Here is a 22,512-nt window from a genome sequence, read left to right as displayed (position 1 = left end):
TCAGTGGCTGCACCTTGTTTAGTTATTTAACTAGGTTGTGCATGGTTTCTTCATCTATAAGGTGGGGGTGACGTTGGATATTCTCAAGCTCCTCCAGTGCCCTGCTCTTCTAACTGAGGTCCTTGGACCAGCAGTATCCACACGACCTTTTTAGGAATGCAGAATCTCAGGCCCCATTCCACCTGCGGAATCAGAATCTTTTTTAATAAGACACTCCTATGATTCACACACATGTTAAAGTTTGAGAAACGCCGGCTTAGAATACACTTTCCTCTACACTCTCAACTTATCCCTTGAGGCTTTGGCTGGGTGGTGTATAAATGAAGGCTAAAGTTTTCGGCTAGGATCCCCCATACACCAGAACACTACCCAGCAGTAGGGGTTGCCAGGCTGGTTATTTAATGAGTTTTATGATACATTGAATCTTCCAGACATCAAGGCAATTTGACCATTAAAGAAATAACTTTTTTTAAGGTAGCCCAAAACAAGCCAACTCAAGCGATTAATGGGATTAGCGTGGCGATACTGAAATCAGAGCTGTACCACGTGAGTCTCTCTCCGTCACTCACCACTGCTGTCCTCACGGCTGATTATGGCACATTGTTTCATCAAATTAAACACCAGAGGGATGTTGTAAAGGCAACATATGGTCCTCTTTCAAAAGTAGTTAGCCTGACATTGCACAAGTGGCCTCATCGTGGCTTCCCTGAAACCTTCTAAATCAATGCATTGAGGGTATTTGCTTTGGCAAAACAATGTCTCATAAAAGTAGTTGCTTCTAATTGCAGGGTTGCTGTTGTCGGAAGCACGGCCAGGATATGAGATGCGAAGGAGAGCAGACGGAACCAGGTTAGGAGGGGTTCATCTTTTCCTGGGAGACCATCACGGTGGCAGCAATCATAGGAGAAAAGATGTCTGTTCTCAGAACTGCCACTTGGATGGATGTGGAGCTCTCAGAAATCTATTTTTTGCCCTCTCTATGAGGCATAGCAGACAGGGCGTAGGTTTTAGAATCAAGATATGAATAATTACATGCAACTAAAAGACTTGCTGAAAGGGGGAAGATTTTCTTTAATGATCAGGAGAGAGAGAGGACAGTGTCTTGTGGAAGAGCCAGGCTCAAGGCAGCTTCGTCAGCCTCTGCTGGGTCCAGTGGAACCTTCGGAGTTTATAAGAGGCAGTTTATACGCCACTGAAAGGTGAGACCAGCCCAAGACTGAATTTCAAGAGAAAAGTCATTAGGCAATATTAGGAGTAATGTTTGGTTGTTATTTTGCATTTATGTGTCTGACCTTTCCTCCAAGTAGCATGAGCACTCACCAAAGTATAATTACCAAACAGCAATCCTCACAGAGCCCCTGTGAGCCCAGAGTGGGATGGCATCAAAGCCATCTTCCTTTCTTCTGGTTGCAACTCTTTTTCCCACTCTCCCCTCAAAGCACCCCCAAAATAAGAGGGCTTGACCAAACTGGGTGTGGGATTTAGATCGCCACGGGGTATGTCAGGTCATTCTGCGGCACACCTTAAATTTATACGGAGCTGTATGTCAATTATATTTCAATAAAACTGGGGAAGAAAAAAGATGTTGCCATGAGGTACCTCCTACCTTCTGGTTTGTGTGTAACACTTTGTCAAATGTTACGGAACAGTTGCCACCACCCGTAGGGGGCAGCCCTAGGTCCATAGCCCCTTCTGTGTCTATGCAGAGGCAAACATGACCAAGCAGGTAGGGAATCTTTGAATCACAGCCTGAAAAAACAAATCTTTTTTTTTTTTTTTTGTATTATTGAAAAAGAAGATATGATTGTTTTCTAAATTTTTAAAATATACTGTAGAGGATAAAATAAAAAGTGCAAGTTTTGTCAACTGACCATCCCCTCTGATCATCCTTCTCCCTTCTGCCTAAGGACACCACTGTTACTGGGTACGTTAGGTATTCTGAAAGGGATCTTAGATGGTGCTTCATCAATTTCCCAATGGTTATTGGAATCTCCTTTATGATGCTGAGAATGAGCGGAAATATCCCTGTAACCTCACCCTGGTGAGAATATCTCACACATAACATAGCCTTTTACACTGGAAGTTGGGAGATACTGATTTTTATCTTGATTGATTGATTTTTTTAAACTCTGGTAGGATCATAGGGATGTTATTTTACTCTTCATAAAATGGACATGATAAAACTCACCCCCTTCTTACCACAGGGCAAGAAGCAATACATAACTAGGTATCCAGGATAGTAAAATCCAGGACAGTGGCAATTTTAGTGACCTCAAAATTCCAAGTTGTTTTCCTTAATCCAATGAAAGCTTTAAAAATTTAAATAGGCAGAAGTTGAATAAACAATCGTTAAGGTCGTTATCTGCCAAAGAAGCTATTCGTAAAGTAGAAGGATGATTTTAATAAGAAATAAAACTCATCTACTGGTCTATTAAGAAAATTCAGCGTGAAGAGATATCATTATAAATGTGAGCGAAACATTGTGTTCCTGCTGGAATAACAGGGACGTGTGTGTCTTAGAGTGGAGCATGGCCCCTCCATTACAAGGCTCAGAACATAACACAAATCTATGCCCTCAACCACGACAGGGGCAGGACCTAACGACCAGGTTGCTCCTAGTGTGGGATTCATGGGGGTTGGTGTGCATGTAGAGCCTTTGTCACTCAGCTGAAATAATAGATAGTCTTAACCAATTGAAATGACCTTAATAAACTCGTAACCCTGGTGTTTTGGCCACTTTGGGATCTGCTGTAGCTGAAGCGTAGCAAACAAACAACCTGCTGGGGGAAGGTGCTACTCAAAACACACCTGTGATGAGTTATTTTTTGGTATCAGTTTAAAGCCCAAACACTGATGCAATTTGGCCCTCTTTAGAGCCAGGCTGCATCAGCCGCTCTCCCCATTAATTAGCGTGAGCTCTAAGATGTTGCTAATAGCTACACATCTTGTAAACATGTTGAGTGGACCCTGCCCCTGAAGGCTCTCACTGTTAAGTGATATCTCAGCTGGGGCTGGCAGAGCCAGCGTCACCCCCAGGGAATAGCGGAAAGGTGTGCAGCCTCTGTGCAGAATCAAAACATCGTGCTCTGAGCGCTCCCTTTCTGGTGTGGTTCCCATAGAGGTGACTGCCTTTTGGTAGTAATGATAGTAATACTGAGGAGAATAAAAATAAAGAAGAAGGGGAGGCGCAGGAGACAAAACTTGCCTTTACACTCACTAGCGAACATTTCTGATGAGGCCGGGTGGTGGGATTTTGGAAATACTGGTTTCTTGCCCCCAAGGTAAATGGGGACATCAGCCTGGCAGAGAAGAAAGTCTCTTGGACTGTTCCTTAGTCAGCTGAGATAACCGGTCAGCCGCTTTAGAGCTACTAGCTACCAAAACTAAAACCACAGCTGAAGATGATGAAAAACAGGTTTGCAAACCAGCTTTCAGCTAGGAAACAGCTAAGGGAGAAGAAAGGATGAGTGAGGAGGTGGAGAGGCCTCATGGCTGCAGCATGGTTGGTTTGCTAACTTTATGCTTGAATTCTTTTGTAGGATTAGGTTCAATTTTAAGTGTGCAGTGGAATATGGGGAAGGGTGATGGTGGAAACCAAGGAGAGAGGAAGCCTGAATTTGGGGTGAACTCATCCCTGTTTGTCAGTTTCAGCTGAAACTCTGCCAGTTTCAGCACTAGAAGTCCAGTGCCCAGGGAAACCTCTCAGTCCCGGACCAGGACAGTTGGTCACCTTCCTGGAGTCACAGAAGTGCATAGTGGACAGAGACCCCAAAGACCATCTCATCCAACTCCTTCATCTTATATAAAGGGAAACTGAGGCCCAGTGGGGTCCATGAGCAGCACAGCATGGGGCTCAGGTCTTCTTAATAAAGGATGAATAGATCTACTGTCTTGTCACGTGGGTAAAATCACCAGAGATTACTAAATGCAAATATGGCACAAGACAAAGGACAGTCTCAAAGGAAGGTGGGTTCTAATCCCAGTTCTGTCACTAAATGGGGACCTTGGATAAGATAATTCCCACCTGCCAAGCACTCTCCACAGATTATTTCAGAATCTGAATGATAGTTCTTTGAGGGAGGATTAATCTATCCATTTACCAGATGAAAAATTGGATTCAGAGAAATCAAGTAATTGGCCTAATGTCATAGTAAGAGGGGAGATTTGAAGGTGGACTGTTTTGACATCAAAGTAAATATCCTTCCCAGAATGACACTTAACTGGTATGAAACTGCAGGCAAATTCCAAGAGCCCATGGCTCCCACCAAACGACTCATCAAATAGGAACGACTGTTGGAAAAGAATTTTTTTCTGTTTGTGCACTGCAATCAGAGAGGTAACCCAATCATCACAGAATGCCCAAATGGTTGATAACTGAGGGATAAGTACCTTGCTACTTCCAAGAAGGATTTAGCTTAGCAAGATACACTTATTGACCTGCGCTTTCATTTCTTTTCTCTTCTTTTCTTTTCTGAGAAACTCAGTATCTGATAGACTTTAAAAATTTTTTATGTCATCAGTTTCTTATCTCTACTAGAGTCAGAATATAAACTCAATGAGGACAAGAATTTTGTTCACTGCTATAACATATATACCTGGCACATAGTAGGTTTTCAGTACATCTTTGTTGAATGAATGAAAGAAATTCAAAATTAGACATATAGAAAAGTTAAATACTTTTGCTATACGTTCTTATTTTATAGTGTATTCAAAGTTGATTACAAGCTCAATAGAGGAGGAAGTAGAAATTAGGGAAGCAAAGATGTATCTGCCAGAAAAATTTTACTCGAAAAATTATTGGATGGGCTCTTAAATAAATGTGTGTATTTTTAATTTTTGTAAATTAACTATTTTAGTTATACTAAAGGAGATTGCTATTTAAATGAATCAATTTTTTTATGTGTGTGGGGATCATATAATGAAACAAAGAAATGAAATTTTATGGTAAAGTTAAGTCTCACTTCCCTTTGTTTATACAGTGATATATACATAGGGAGCACAAAACTGAATGGTGTGATATTTTATAATTATTTTTGCCTTTTGCATATTTATCAAGTATCTACTGTCAAAACAATAAAAAATAAACCGAATTTTTCAAGCTGATTTTTAAAGTAAATCTTTGGATCTTTTCTAAATGATTAACATTTTTAAAATTAAAAATGTCTACAAACATATACAAGCACCTCTGTTTTTTCAGCATATATGTTATATATAGGTTTCCTCTGATACTGTGGATGAAGTGGGTACGCAAAATTAGGGTTTGGGATTTATAAATGAAGCTTTATATCACTTACCAAGTTTTATGTTCCCTAACTAGTTAGCATTTGAAAATGATAACACATCTTTGAAATGTATATTTGACAGTGTCAAGTAAATAAGAATAAATCATATAACTTCAAAAATGTTATTAAAATAGCCTCAGCCCTTAAAACACATTTTAGAGGAAAAAGTAAACTCTTATACAGAGTTAATCATAATAAAGCAATAAGTCAGGTTTGATGGCAGGAGATCAGAAAGTAAGCTTAAAAGCAATATATGGTGTTTGGAGTTTCTGTACAAATGTAATGGTCTGAGAAATAACTTTCTGATTGGATTGCACTGCCACTCTGTTTTAGATGTGCTATTAAGATACTGATGGAACATCTTCTTTCTTTGTGGATACAAGAGGTCTAGTACCATAAAGAATTGATTAAATCTGTGACCATTTCAAGGCAAACAGTGCATGAAATACCCATACTACAACAAGGAAATGTGTCAAAGCCAGGTTAACAGATGCATGAAGCCATATGAACTCTGCTTCTTTTGGCTTAGTCTTTATATCTCCCTAGAACTATGACTAATCCTCTTTATTTGAACAACTTCAAAGACTCTGATTTAAAACACATGGCACACATATAACAGACAAACTTAGTTCCTGCCAGCAGGTAATCAGAGGCAACAAAAAGTGTCTCTTGATGAGGAATTGCCTTGTTGTCCAAGGCACCACTTCAGTTTATCCAACAGAAATTCATCATGTCACAGCCCACTGCTCAGAGGCAGAATGAAGCCTGGTTTGCTGAGGCAAAAAATAATATAGCCTATCAGACTTGGAAGTGTTCAATTTCATCCCACTGTGCCTACTTATAGAAAAACCTATTAACTTTTGTATAACTAACTTTGTAACCAGGCCCTTTAGTTAGTTATCTTGTTTCTAACAGCTTTTCAATTGACTTTTATGAATTTTAGAAATATATAATAATATCATCTGCAAATAATTCCTAACCCCATATGTATAGGGGTTTTTTGTTTGTTTGTTTCTCTTCTCTTTTGTCTTCTCTTTTCTTATTGCATTGGCTAGTACTTCCAGAATAATATTAAATAATAGTTTCCATAGTGGTCAATATTGTCTTATTTTTGATAATAGGAAAATGTTTTTTCCCATTGTGTCTAGGATCTATTCCTAATTAAAACTTTTTAAATAAAAAATGGCTGTTAAATTTTGATAAAAAGGTCTTTTGGCCACCAAAAATATACTTACGGGGTTTTTGCCCTGTGACCTATTAATATAGTGAATTTTGATATCAGATTTCATACTGTCAAACTATCCTTGCATTCCTATGACTTTTGCATTTTAATAAACTCCTGAATCCTATATGCTAATATTTTCTTTTAGAACTGTACCTAAGGATATACAATATAAAGAAACAGTATTATCCCTCTCCACACTGCTGTTTCTATTCTCTTTGGCACTGTAGGAAGGGGGATGCTGTTAATACACCTCTAGAAATTTTTGCTGAAAGCAAATAATAATAATAATTGTAGTTTACACTTATATAGCATGTATTCTGTGACAGATGCTAATCTAACAGCTTTGCATGTATTAATACCTTCAATCCTCAGAGCAGCCTGTAAAGAAAGTACTATCATCGTCATCATCATCATCATCTTTGTTTTTCAGATGAGGAAACTGAGCTTAAGTAACATGTTCAATGTCACACAGGTAGTAAGTGACAAAGTCCAAGCAATTTGCCATGAAAGTTTATGCTTTGATTCCCTAAGTCGCTCATTTATTCAACTGTAACATGTACTTACTGAGTGCCTACTATTTTGAAGGCACTGCACAATACATTTGCCTTTAAATAAGCAAATGAATATGTAGGCCTATGTAATGAATCTAATATTTATATCCCTTTAGTCCAGGCAGTATTTCCATAAATCCTTCTCCCCAACCTTTTAATATTTCTGTCCTGCCTACTGAGACCCAGTATGTAGACTGAGGGAATATTAAGTTTAGCCCAAGATACTAGCTTAGTCTGATGGCATCCTGGCAGATCCTGTGTGGGTACCCATGGTGACAAGGGAGAACTAAATACCAAATGTCATCAAATATCAGTTTGATAAAGAGGCTGCAGGTGATGCTGCCACACAACATGTATTGTCTGGAAAAGGTAGAAAACTAGCTAGGCTAAGAGGTGCCGTAAGACACAGCGTGCTTGGTCGGGAGAAGGGTAAAAACCGGGGAGAAAGTACTTCCTCGCATCCATCAGCACAAGAAAATCACTGAGCGCAAGCTCCAAACAAAGCTTGAGAGTGGAGCCGTGGCCAGGAGGTGGCTTTCACACCATATGTCTTTTCCCCTGCCCCAGAGCCCCTGTGGCATTTTTGAAGTGTTGGTCCTTGATACCTTCTATTACCTGGTTTTAATTAACCTCCTGAAGCCCCTTTGTCTGGGTGGCAGTGTCAGCTGTGAGGGCGATGAATAGAAGGCACCCCTGTCAATATTTTTTGGAAGGAGCCTTGTGAATGGGCCTGATGAGCCGAGGTTGGGGGGCAGGGAGGGTTGGAAGGAGTGCTTCCTCTTTAATCCGGCATTTAATCACTGGAGCTGAGGACAATGGAGGCTCCTCCAGCCTCCCAGAGCCCAGTTCCATTTGGCAAGACCAGCCCTCTTTCGTCAGCCTCCCAAGGAGGCCCCATCTCCCCGTGCTCCGCACAAGATTCGCTTCACAAGTGTCATTGAGATGAAACAGCCAGTCCGTGGGACTTAGGACTGTGGGGCCCAGCCTTTGCGACCAGCCCCAGCCCATCCTTCACAGGTCTTTGTTACTCTATAGATCCATAATTCCCTGAAAAGCTTTATTTCGATTTCCAGGCACCTTTATATTTAAAGTTCTCAAAGCAGGTACAACACAGTGGAGTTATTTTCGACATATATTAATTTTCCTAAGAAAATTATGATTCCACCGAAGAGTTAAGGGCGCCAGGTGGTTTCATAGCAATATGAAATTATAAACCCAGTGGCACTAAAATAAAAGGAAACTTCTCAGTGATTTTAATCTCTTCCTTTTCCTTCTAAGTCCTTATCTGCTATGGCTATCTAATTCTATACAATAATCGCAGCAAAGATGGGATTTTTGTATTTTGCGTTTTTACAGCCATGTGTTGTTGAATATTGCTATGCTGCTTTCGTAACGATTGTTTTAGTGCCTAGATATTTATTTCATCAAGCTCATATAGTTAACCTGTACCCTACTGCTGGAGATATATATATATATATATATATATATTTATTTATTTATTTATTTATATATAAAGGGATGTTATACTATAGGCGAGACAGCTTCAGCCCTGGGCTGCCTTTTTCCAACAGTGTGATCTGTGTACCTTAACCACTCTGAACATGCGTTTCTTCGTCTATGAAGTGAGAGTAACAGCACTGTACCTCCCAGGGCCACCATAAAATCAGAGATGATGTGCATGAGAGCTGTTTCTGAGCTGCAGAACCCATACAAGTGGTAGTTATTATTAGCTTGTTTCCAAATGTTCAACCTTAACAGTAAAGGTTATAGTGAACATCTTCAAACACATAGTATTCAACTTCTTTTGAATTCTTTGCCTAAGACAAATTCCAAGAAGTCTGATTACTGGATCAAAAATTACGAACGTTTATTTCATGTTATTAGATCTTAAATCCGAATTGCTGCCTGATTTTCAAATGCTTTGAACCAATTTACATTGTAACTGGCTATGTAGCCTTTTGCCAAGGCCTCAGGGACACAGCAAATTTTCATCCTAAAACATGTTGGCTAATCACATAAGTTGCTGCCATTTCCATTGCTGGACTACTGGTGAAGTCTGAATATTTTTCATGTCTTCCTTTATGAAAAATAATTCCTTTTGTGTGTGATTGCTTATCTATTTGTCACTAAGTGAGCTTTTATACAGTATTAAGACCATTTTTAAAAGAACACAAATTCCCCAAGGTAGCAAGAAAGAGACTACAGCATGTAGAGAAACCAACATGAGCTTTAAAACATCACTTACGTACAAACACATTTGCAGGATTCTGTAGTCAATGAGCTCTCAAAAACCAAGAACCCAAGTCTCAACTTTTTTCTTGAAATACCTCCCTCCACTATGGTTTATCCACATCTGATGCCTGACCCTGAATCTTTGGTCCTTTCCTGTAGTGTGGTGTAATCCGATGGTGTTGCCTCTATGCATCCCAGGAGATCAGGAAACTGGGAGACCATGTAGCCTGAATTGAGTGGGAAAGTCTTTTTTTTTTTTTAACGTCTTTATTGGATTATAATTGCTTTCCAATGGTGTGTTAGTTTCTGCTTTATAACAAAGTGAATCAGCTATACATATACATATAACCCCATATCTCCTCCCTCTTGCATCTCCCTCTCACCCTCCCTATCCCACCCCTCTAGGTGGTCATAAAGCACCGAGCTGACTTCCTTGTGTCATACAGCTGCTCCCCACTAACTATCTATTTTACATTTGGTAGTGTATATATGTCCATGTCACTGTCTCACTTCATCCCAGCTTACCCTTCCCCCTCCCCATGTACTCAGGTCCATTCTCTACATCTACGTCTTTATTCCTGTCCTGTCCCTAGGTTCTTCAGAACCTTTTTTTTTTTAGATTCCATATATATGTGTTTGCATACAGTATTTGTTTTTCTCTTTCTGACTTCCTTCACTCTGTATGACAGTCTCTAGGTCCATCCGCCTCACTACAAATAATTCAATTTCGTTTCTTTTTACAGCTGAGTAATATTCCATTGTATATATGTGCCACATCTTTATCCATTCATCTGTCGATGGACACTTAGGTTGCTTCCATGTCCTGGCTATTGTAAATAGAGCTGCAATGAACATTGTGGCACATGACTCTTTTTGAATTATGGTTTTCTCAGGGTATATGCCCAGTAGTGAGATTGCTGGGTCATATGGTAATTCTATTTTTAGTTTTTTAAGGAACAAGCGGGAATATCTTGAGAGAGGAGGCAAAATTGCCCTGCCTCGGATCAACGACAGCAGAACACAGATGTGAGAAGCTGGTCCACCTAAAGCATTTAGTGCTCAGCTGTCCTGTCTATGAGGAACTTCTGTTCCATCCAGGAGATGGGTGTTCACAGAGTCAAAACTTGGAAATAAATGGCAAAACACAAAACAAAGAGATAACTATAAGAAAACTCAAATGATAGTATTATAATCACAATACGTGAGTGTAAATATAATGGTATAATATTTGAGTACGGTGTTATAATTACAATATTTTAGTATTAGCATATTAGAATAATATTTGAGTATGGCATTATAATATGTGAATACTGGTCCTATAGTATATTCTTTGAGTATGGTATTAATCTTATAACATTTGAGTATTAGTATTTGAGTGTAATATTAATATTATAACATTTGAGTATAAGGTTTAAGAATAGCATTATAATTATAATATTTGGGCTGTATCCTAGCTGGAGGACTTCACGTTAATGTACTTGAGTCTCAATTTCCTCATCTGTGGGAAGATATTTTTTTCTCAAGGTAACATGAGAAAAATGTGTGTTGAAAGATGTATTTGTAATATTATTTAATGCTTTACCATTTACAAAGCACTCTCATGACCCGGTCTTGATTGAGCCTTATGGACTCATTTTACAGATGAAAACACGGAGGTTCAGAGGAGTCATGTGAATTTCCTAAGGTTACAGGAGCCAGATTAAACCCAGGCCTAGAAGTCTACATCAAATGGTATTTTATTTTGTATCTCCTAAGTATGTGGCAAGCTTATATTTACTTACGTTGTCTCGTGCAACCCTCCAGCCTCTCCAGATGAGTGGTCAGTCCTACTTAGCCCTGGCTCATAGAATGACACTGAGGCTCAGGGAGATGTAATCGCCCAGGGAGTTGATGGCAGAGCAGCATGAGACTCCAAAGGCTGTGCTTATTCCACGGCACAACCAGCCTCCCCAGAAGATGATGGATCTTGGTTGGGGGAGAGAGTCAGGAGGCTGCTGGACCCACATGAGGCAGGGGCACTGTGACTTTCTGCAGAAACGCTGAGTGGGCTGGGGACCACAGAGGCCAACAGCTTTTAGCTCTAGCTCAACCAAGCAACAGGTTGGTTCTGAAATGTGTGCTCCTATCTTCACAGCACATCATTGAAAAAGAAGCCAAAATCCCTCTACTTATTATTTCGTTTGGGGCGGGCAACGAAGATGAAACGTGAGCAAAAAATTCTTTGCCATTTGAGCTAATCACTGAAAACAGATTGCTTGCTCTTTCTTTTCCTAAACCTTAAGACACACACAAATAAACAATGCACTATCATTATTAGCTTGTTGATAAATAGGTTTAATGCAAGTTTCTATTTCTTTGGTTTTTGTCTTCTGATTACGGTGTACTTTGTAAACCTCTAACAAAGTAAAGTAACAATTAACGGAGTAAAAATTTTCGAGTAAAAATGAAAATGTTCTTCTCACCTCATTTAAATAGAGAAAGTTTATTCTTCAGGTTCAGGGTTCTGCTTTTTAAAGTGTGTGGTTTCGGACTTCCCCGGTGGCGCAGTGGTTAAGAATCCACCTGCCTAATGCAGGGGACACAGGTTCGATCCCTGGTCAGGGAAGATCCCACATGCCGCTGAGCAACTAAGCCAATGCGCCACAACTACTGAGCCCTCATGCCACAACTACTGAGCCTGCATACCACAACTACTGAAGCCTGCGTGCCTAGAGCCCATGCTCCGCAACAAGAGAAGCCACAGCAGTGAGAAGCCCGTGCACCGCAATGAAGATTAGCCCCCACTTGCCGCAACTAGAGAAAGCCCACGCGCAGCAACAAAGACCCAACTCAGCCAAAAAATAAATAAATAACTTTATTTTAAAAACAATTTTTTTAAATAAAAAAATAAAACACGTGGTTTATTAAGAAGGATTTTTGTATTATTCTCACAAAATTCCATGTTAATTTGCATTCCTTCCTTTTTCAGGAGATGTAACAACATTGTGATTGTATTAATCATATGAATTAAATATAATATGCTTTGTTATTGATTTTCATTTCATTCCTTAGCATCCAGTACAAATATTAGAAAGGCCATGCTTGAGTTATAATCATTGCAAATGACTGTAGGTAAACATTTAATATTTTAAAAACAAAATCTTTTCATAAGGTTTCTTTTTTAAAAAAATACAATTAAACTGTTAGTCCTCCCATATTGAAACAGATGCTGCTAAAATATAATTGTTAGTTACAAAGGGAAATGGAAGTCATATTAAATTAATATCATATTATAGCAAATTAACTTGAAATCTATTTATATTATCAGTTTTCATTTTATTTACAATTTGATGGCTTTAAAAAATTATGCTGCCAACAGACACATGAAAGAACGCTCAACATCATTAATCATTAGACAAATGCAAATCAAAACTACAATGAGATATCATCTCACACCAGTCAGAATGGCCATCATCAAAAAATCTACAAACAATAAATGCTGGAGAGGGTGTGGAGAAAAGGGAACCCTCTTGCACTGTTGGTGGGAGTGTAAATTGATACAGCCACTATGGAAAACAGTATGGACGTTCCTTAAAAAACTAAAAATAGAACTACCATATGACCCAGCAATCCCACTACTGGGCATATACCCTGAGAAAACCATAGTTCAAAAAGAGTCATGTACCAAAATGTTCATTGCAGCTCTGTTTACAATAGCCAGGACATGGAAGCAACCTAAGTGTCCATCATCGGATGAATGGGTAAAGAAGATGTGGCACATATATACAATGGAATATTACTCAGCCATAAAAAGGAATGAAACTGAGTTATTTGTAGTGAGGTGGATGGACTTAGAGACTGTCATACAGAATGAAGGAAGTCAGAAAGAGAAAAACAAATACTGTACGCTAACACATATATATGGAATCTAAAAAAGAAAAAAAATTGTCATGAAGAACCTAGGGGTAAGACGGGAATAAAGATGCAGACCTACTACAGAATGGACTTGAGGATATGGGGAGGGGGAAGGGTAAGCTGGGACAAAGTGAGAGAGTGGCATGGACATATATACACTACCAAATGTAAAATAGATAGCTAGTGGGAGGCAGCCGCATAGCACAGGGAGATCAGCTCGGTGCTTTGTGACCACCTAGAGGGGTGGGATAGAGAGGGTGGGAGGGAGGGAGATGCAAGAGGGAAGAGATATGGGGACATATGTATATGTATAACTGATTCACTTTGTTATAAAGCAGAAACTAACACACCATTGTAAAGCAATTATACTCCAATAAAGATGTTTTTAAAAAAAATTATGCCATTGCTGTACACCTGAAACTAACACAACATGGTGAATCAACTATACTTTAATGAAATTTTTTTTAATTATGCCATTTCTCCATGTCTATCATTAGTTGAATCTTAATGCAAAAAAAAAAAAAAGTCTGTTAAAACCAGAGATGATTTTGAAATAAATTGAAACAAAAATTTGTTTCGCTGTTTCATTCATAGAGCAAGTTACAAAACACAGTTTGACCTTGAGCTGTGGATGATTAGCATATGTTGAACGTGGTGGAGAACAGTTTACAGAATTAAGTTTGCCCTGGGAAAAACATGTTAATGGCACAATTTTAAAACAGATTTCCTGCATTTTCAACTACAAGCAGGAGAGGATTTTTATGAATCACAGAGGATAGGACTGTGGTTTCTGGAGCTGCAAACTGCGGCCCTTTGTAAGTTTTATTTAGCACCCTTGCAAATCCATTGAACAAGCACAGAAATATTTTAGATTTTTGAAACAATTGATTTCTTGAGTTTCAAAATATTTTTCCCATATTTCAACAGCCATGAAATTACAAAGAGAATAATAACAATATTCTGCAAAGAAGTGTGGTTTTTGTATGAACACAGTTTTTAAAAACCTTACAGTCAGATTTAACTGGTTGGGCTCAGTTTACGGTGCACGTGTATGACTGATGACTATGTCTGAAGGAAAAATAAAGTGAATAATGATTTGTGATTGTTTGCTACCTGTAACCACATTGACAGCATTAGAGCATAATGCTGGTGACATAAGTAAAATACAAGAGAGCTATGCAAGCCTCTGGGGAGAAATCCGAGCCCGAGGAAGGGTAATCTCCCAGCGCCAGGTCCCAGCTCTGCCAGGTTCATTAGGACACCTCGGCCTGGAGCCCTTCACCCATCTGCCAAGGGGGACTTGGCTTTGCCCACCTTTCCTGGTTCAGCTCCAGAGCTGGGAACACAGGGCTGAAAGACCACGTGCAACAGGCAAACATGGGTGAGTTCTCCTGTTTATCTTGAATGCCCGTGGCCTCTTTTCTCATCCTTTGCACCCCTTCTTAGTCCCAGCTCTTGGTTAAAGATCTGATATCCACATTTATGCCCTCCTGTCATTTTAAGTAGTGGGGTTGCTTCTTCTATTTAAATCTGAAAACTTATCTCTTAAATAGTTGGAGGGGGTTGAAGCTATAGTTCACTCATGAAACTATGAGAACACAGATGGGGTAGCAGAGCCACGGGCCCTGGTGACCAGGCCTGCTAACGTCCCAGGTCTCAAAGCTGCAAAGGCCCCCAGGGGCCATCTGGTTGGGCCTTCAGCTTTCAGCCTTGAGGCGGGTAAGGTGATGGGCCTGGTGACTGCCTAGGTTTGTCAGTCCACTGGGGGAGTACCACTGGGGGAGTAGCACGGGGGGAGTAGCACCGGGGCAATGCCAGCCCCCCGACACCGGCCCCACCCCCTGCTGGAGTGAGCTCCTCCCTGTAATGAGCTACACAGCACTTACTTTCCGTGGGTTTCGTGAAGACTAGAATCTCCGTGGCGGCACTGAGAGGAAACAGTAAAATAGCAGGTGATTACATACAGGCTGTAATCAAACAGGCCAGGCCCATGTAGACAAAATGAAGAGCATGGATGAAATGACTTCTCAGGTCCTCTGAGCCCCCAGTTCTGAGACTCATAACAATTAGGGCAAAGACTGCTTTTATTTTTTTTATTTTTTTAACATCTTTATTGGAGTATAATTGCTTTACAATGGTGTGTTAGTTTCTGCTTTATAACAAAGTGAATCAGTTATACATATACATATATCCCCATATCTCTTCCCTCTTGCATCTCCCTCCCTCCCACCCTCCCTATCCCACCCCTCTAGGTGGTCACAAAGCACCGAGCTGATCTCCCTGTGCTATGCGGCTGCCTCCCACTAGCTATCTATTTTATGTTTGGTAGTGTATATATGTCCATGCCACTCTCTCACTTTGTCCCAGCTTACCCTTCCCCCTCCCCGTATCCTCAAGTCCATTCTCTAGTAGGTCTGCATCTTTATTCCCGTCTTACCCTTAGGTTCTTCTGACCATTTTTTTTTCTTTTTTTTCTTTTTTAGATTCCATATATATGTGTTAGCATATAGTATTTGTTTTTCTCTTTCTGACTTCCTTCGCTCTGTATGACAGTCTCTAGGTCCATCCACCTCACTACAAATAACCCAGTTTTGTTCCTTTTTATGGCTGAGTAATATTCCATTGTATACATGTGCCACATCTTCTTTATCCATTCATCTGTTGATGGACACTTAGGTTGCTTCCATGTCCTGGCTATTGTAAATAGAGCTGCAGTGAACATTTTGGTACATGACTTTTTTTGAATTATGGTTTTCTCAGGGTATATGCCCAGTAGTGGGATTGCTGGGTCATATGGTAGTTCTAGTTTTAGTTTTTTAAGGAACGTCCATACTGTTCTCCATAGTGGCTGTATCTATTTACATTCCCACCAACTCTGCAAGAGGGTTCCCTTTTCTCCACACCCTCTCCAGCATTTATTGTTTGTGGATTTTTTGATGATGGCCATTCTGACCGGTGTGAGATGATATCTCATTGTAGTTTTGATTTGCATTTCTCTAATGATTAATGATGTTGAGCATTCTTTCATGTGTCTGTTGGCAATCTGTATATCTTCTTTGGAGAAATGTCTATTTAGGTCTTCTGCCCATTTTTGGATTGGGTTGTTTGTTTTTTGGATATTGAGCTGCATGAGTTGCTCATATGTTTTGGAGATTAATCCTTTGTCAGTTGCTTCATTTGCAAATATTGTCTCCCATTCCGAGGGTTGTCTTTTCCTGCTTCTAAATCGAGAACACCATCTAGCTTCCTGCTCCCTGGCACCACCTACACTCCAATTTCTTAGCTAGAAAATTCTCTGCTTCCCCACCCCCATCCCCCATCCCCACCTCCAGCCCTTATGCCCCTTGTCTCCAAGTCTTATTATTTCCTCCTTCAAATTGTTTCTCAAGTCTTTAGCTTCTCCTTCCAGTTATATTATTGCACACACATCCTATCACCTCCTCCACACGTCAGGGCCACTCTTAGGTACTTAATATGAGACGAGTTTGCCTGCCTAAAATGTCACCTCCATCACGTCACTGCTCCGCTCCACAGCGCACCGCCCCTCCCCATATTCTGGTCTACGCCCCTGCCCACTTGTACTCCTTATCGCCTCCCTGATGTCAATCAACCCTCTCCTCCAGGACTCCACTCTCTAGCTCACTACACCCTGCTCGCTCTTGATCAGCTCTTTGTTCACACTGTTTCTTTTCCTGAGAAATCGTTCCCCTTCTCCAACTTTTCCAAGTGTTATGGGCTTAACTTTTCCCTCGAAATTCATATGCCGAAGTCCTAACCCCAAAACCTCAGAATCTGACTCTACTTGGAGATTGTGTTTTAAAGGAATAATTAAGTTAAAATGAGGTCATATGGGTGGGGCTAATCCAATATGACTGGTGTCTTCATAAGAAGAGGACAGGAGGACACAGACGTGCACGGAGGGGAGAGCATGTGAGGATGTGAGGAGAAGACAGCCGCCTACAAGCCAGGGAGAGAGACCTCAGAAGACATCCATTTTGCTGATACCTTGATCTTGGAGTTTCAAGACCTAGTCTCCAGAACTGTGAGGAAATAATATCTGTTGACGATGCCCACCAGTCTCTGGTACTTTGTTACACAGCCCCGGAACTCACACATCAGTATCACCCACTCACCAAAGGATCCGTCTGAGTCCCACATTCTCTGACTGCTCTTGTCTATCCTGTTCTCCCCTTTCTCTGAATATCATGATGGAACTATTGAGAGTTCAGCTGGGCAAGGAAAGACATGAGGATGTGATAGTGATAAGAAGTAGTGACAGGGACTTCACTGGCAGTCCAGTGGTTAGGACTCCAAGCTTGCTTCCACTGTAGGGGATGCAGGTTTGATCCCTGGTTGGGGAGCTAATATCCCACATGCTGCACAGCGCAGCCAAAAAAAAAAAAAATGTAGTGTCAAATCGATAGTAACAATGGATTACAGGTCCAAGTTGGGTCAAAAATTGTGGGAGTTGGGTGTTCCAAAGATAAGTGGTCATAGTTGGAGATTGGAATGCGCAGGAATGGCAGTCATGACAAGGGGTCACATCCAGTGGTTTGCTCTTCAACTGGCACTTATTAAGTTGCACTTATGATCAATCCCTCAGAGGCTAGTTGTTAACAATTCTCGAATTGTCCCACTTGTTTGGGCACCTCCAAGTTACCACATTCACTATTCAGTACTTAGTAGCCTCCAGCAGTGCAAGGGAAAGGAGATTTGTCAAAGGGCTCGTCGATTCAGGGCTACAGGTTGAGGATGAAGGCTGAAAAACAGAAGATTAAGGGAGCACAGGGGGCTAACTTATACCTACCCCAGTGATAGACACTGGGGATACAACAGAGAAGAAGCAAACCAATGCCCTCAGTGAGCTTACCTACTAGTAGGGGTTGGAAATGCTCCAGGGGCCACTGGTGACAGTACATCTATTCCCACAGAAAAGTAAAAATAAGGCATGGCACTTTCCCAGTCCAGCTCATGAAAGTCTATTTGGAAGTTAGAAATGGGTCAAATAAACCATACGTCTTTCAAATACAACTCTCTTGCAGTCATCAAAAAAAAAAAAACACTAAGGTAGCCCTTTACGTACTGATAAGAAATGAATTTCAGAAATGTTAAGAAAGAATCCAGGGACACAACAGTATGTATACTATGCTTCCATTATGTAAAAATGGGCGAACATACACACACACTTGGACTTACACACACACGAACTTGTGTATTAGAATAATTCTGGAAAGTTATACAAGAAACAGGCAACACTGATTGACTCTGAAGAGGGGAACTGAAGGACCAGGGTGAGAAGAGAACTTAACTTTTTTTTTAATTGGAGTGTAGTTGACTTACAATGTTGTGTTAGTTTCAGGTGTACAGCAAAGTGATTCAGTTATATGTATATGTCTACTCTTTTCCATTATAGTTTATTACAAGATATTGAATATAGTTCCCTGTGCTATACAGTAGGACCTTGTTGTTTATTTATTTTATATATAAGAGTCTGGATCTGCTAATCCCAAACCCCTAATTTATCCCCCCACCCCAGCTATCCCCTTTGGTAACCATAAGTTTGTTCTCTATGTCTGTGAGTTTGTTTCCATTTTGCAAATAAGTTCATTTGTATCATACTTTAGATTCCATATACGTGATTATCATATGATATTTGTCTTTCTCTGTCTGACTTACTTCACTTAGTATGATAATCTTTAGGTCCATCCATGTTGCTGCAAATGGCATTATTTCTTTCTTTTTTATGGCTGAGTAATATATATATATATATATATATACACCTCATCTTCTTTATCCATTTATCTGTTGATGGACATTTAGGTTGCTTCCATGTCTTGGCTATTGTAAATAGTGCTGCAATGAACACTGGATGTATATATCTTTTTGAATTATGGTTTTCTCCAGATATATGCCCAGGAGTAGGACTGCTGGATCATATGGTAACTCTATTTTAAGTTTTTTAAGGAACTTCTATACTGTTCTCCATAGAGGTTCCACCAATTTACATTCCCACCAAGACTGTAAGAGGAGAACTTACTTTTATTGTATTTCCTTTTTTACTGTTTGCATTTTTATCACACAGTGTTACTTTTTCAGTTAAAAAAAATTAATTAATAAAAAGTAAATAACCACACTTGGAAAGAATAAAGTCAAGTTAACTTTTCCTCTCATACTATATTCAAACCAAAGTCCAGATGGATTAAAATTGTTACATTTTTAAGAATTAATTATATATTGCAAACATCAATGAAATAATTGATTCAAGCAAGAGCTATCAATGGATTTAAAAAGCGAGTAGTGAGAGTTTTGGGGGGAAACAAGAGAGTCACACAGTCTCAAAGCTTCACCCCACAGATTACTTTTTAATTGTGGAAGAAAATTTAACCTGATCTTTGGGTGAGGAAGGATGTTTTCAAGCATAGAAACAAAAGACAAAATCCACCCGCCCACCAACACACATACAAATTAAACAGGTCTAATTGCACACAAATTCAAATTTTCTTTCCCTCAAGAAAATTCCACTGTAAGCCTAAGAAAAAGTAATCTTCAAATTTCAAAAAATAACTACTATGAATATGGTAATGAGTTAGTGTATGTATTATATAAAAAACTGACACAAACTGACTTTTAAAAAATAAGATCACAATAGGAAAATGGACAAAAGAAAAAGATATTTCACAGAACATATGATAATGGGAAAAAAAATATTGCCGCATCATTCATCAAAGTCATGCCAAGTGAAACGAGATTGAACTTTTTACTTTTCAAATTAGCCAAAATTTGAAATGGGAGACTATTTAAAGTAACAGGCACTCTCACTGAGGCTGGAGGAAATATAAATCAGTTGAAATGCTCTAAAAAGAATTTAGCTAGTGTACATCAAGAATTGAAAAACAGTTCATAGGGCTTCCCTTGGTGGCGCAGTAGTTAAGAATCTGCCTGCCAATGCAGGGGACATGGGTTCGAGCCCTGGTCTGGGAAGATCCCACATGCTGCGGAGCAACTAAGCCCGTGCGCCACAACTACTGAGCCTGTGCTCTAGAGCCCACGAGCCACAACTACTGAGCCCGTGTGCCACAACTACTGAAGCCTGCACACCTAGAGCCCGTGCTCCGCAGCAAGAGAAGCCACCGCAGTGAGAAGCCCACGCACCGCAGCGAAGAGTTGCCCCCAGTTGCCACAACTAGAGAAAGCCCGCGCGCAGCAATGAAGACCCAATGCAGCCAAAGAATAAAAAAACAAACAAACAAAAACAGTTCATATACATCAACTTAATAATTCCAGTTCTATGACATTAATCTAGATAAATAAGCCAAATGCAAACAAAGCTTTATATCTAAACTATTCATCACATCATTGTTTATAATAGCAAAAAACTGGAAGGCACTCAAACATCCAGTAATAAGGAAATAGTTAATTACAATACTTCCGTACAATAGACTATCTTGCAGCCAATAAAATCAGGATTTTTTTTTTTTTTGGTGAGATAATAATAAGTCAAATAGCAGCAAACAAAACCATACAGTAGGATCCCTATTTGGATTTTTTTAAGAAAACTGTTAAAAAAGAATTGGAAGATTAACAATGATCATCTCTATGTAGTGAGACTATATGTGATTTTTATGTTCTTATTTATACTCCTTTGACTTTTCTAAACTTTTAATCGATTTTATAATAGGAGAAATTTTTATGTAATAATGGTAATAACAACATAAAAGCTAACGTTTATTGGGCATTTCTTACATGCCAGGCACATTACCTGTATTATCTCATTTATAGATAATCCTGTGTTGGAGGGATTCTCATTACTTCCACTTTACAGATAAAGAGATCAAGCTCAATGTTAGCTCCAGAAATCAAATCAGGCAGTCTCTCTCCAGAGTGTACATGTTTGAAGAATTTTAATTGATGAAGCGAAATGCTCCTGATAATTAAAAATTATGACAATTTTTTTGTAATGAACAGAGAAAAATGTTGACATCAAAATGTTAGCAGTGGTTATCTCTGGGGATGGAATTTGGGATGATTACAATATTTTTATTGATATTTATATTTTAAAAAATAATCATAGATTACTCTGATGATAAAGGAAAATGGTTAAAAATATGAAGTATTAATATTATGGGTTAATTCAGAAAACTGACAGCCATGTAGTAGGAACATTTTAATTAGAAAGTATATTTTGAGTTCCAAAAAATTTGAAAATACAGCCCCTTCATAGAGAGGTGGCTGGCTGTGCCATTTTTGACAACCCAATATGCTTATACAGCAAGATAACAGCACTTTTTCAGTGCCTACCAAGTACTTCTTTGTGTATACCAAAGTGCTAGCGCAATTATTTTTTATTACTTTCCCTTCTCTCTCTTTTTTTTAATTTTGTAAATTTATTTTTTATTGAAGTATAGTTGATGTAAAATATTATGTTTGTTTCTGGTGTACAGCAAAGTGATTCAGATATATATATATATTTTTTTTTTTATATTCTTTTCCATTACGGTTTATTACAGGATATTGACTATAGATCCCTGACTAGCACAATATTTTGAACATAGAATTATCTCCATAAATGTCTATTGATGAAAAGTGGCAATACTAAAAGAAATGTTCTGGAAAAAAAATTTTTTTTAATTAAGAGACACAGTAACATAAAGCGTCTTATAAGGTGAATTGATTCCTAGCTGAGTCATATTAAGACCTAAAGCTGCACTGCCTATTATTCAGATTCTTTCCAAGACAATCGGATAAAGAAAGCTTGTGAATATAGAACATCAGAAAGAAGGAAAGCAAGATTCATTCTCAAATCCAGAGTTAGGTCCAAAGACACTTTCTCAGAAAAGTATCTGCTTCCTGCTGTGTTTTCACTGAAGTGTTTGCTCTAATTAAATATACCCTCTCTTCTCTTTCACTCATTCTCTTCCCTTCCCTACTTCTAACTCAGTCTCAATCCTCAGGGGACTGTCAGTATCACTCCTTCCTCAGTAAATAGAAGCTTGTACCACTTCTAAATTGACTTCCTGAGTCAGGAAAGCTACTGAGAGAGCTTGGGCACCTCCTAGCGGAAGCTGGCTGGCCTGTCAATCTGGTTTGGTTTGCAGAGAAACACTGCCATCTAGTGCAAGAAAAAGCAACGTTTCCATTCATTTTCGTGAGCTAATGGTGGATAAGATATTTATAGCACAATCTCACTTTTATGCTGAATCACATTTAAGCTTTCCCAGGAAAATGTCTGAACTTCTTTCTACCTTAAAACATATATTTCAGTGAATTGAAAAAGCACGCGGGGCTTGCCTGGTGGTGCAGTGGTTAAGAATCCGCCTGCCAATGCAGG

This window comes from Balaenoptera acutorostrata, chromosome 4 (genome assembly GCF_949987535.1).
Source record: "Balaenoptera acutorostrata chromosome 4, mBalAcu1.1, whole genome shotgun sequence".
In the NCBI taxonomy this organism is placed as follows: domain Eukaryota; kingdom Metazoa; phylum Chordata; class Mammalia; order Artiodactyla; family Balaenopteridae; genus Balaenoptera; species Balaenoptera acutorostrata.
Note: the sequence above shows the minus strand (reverse complement) of the source record.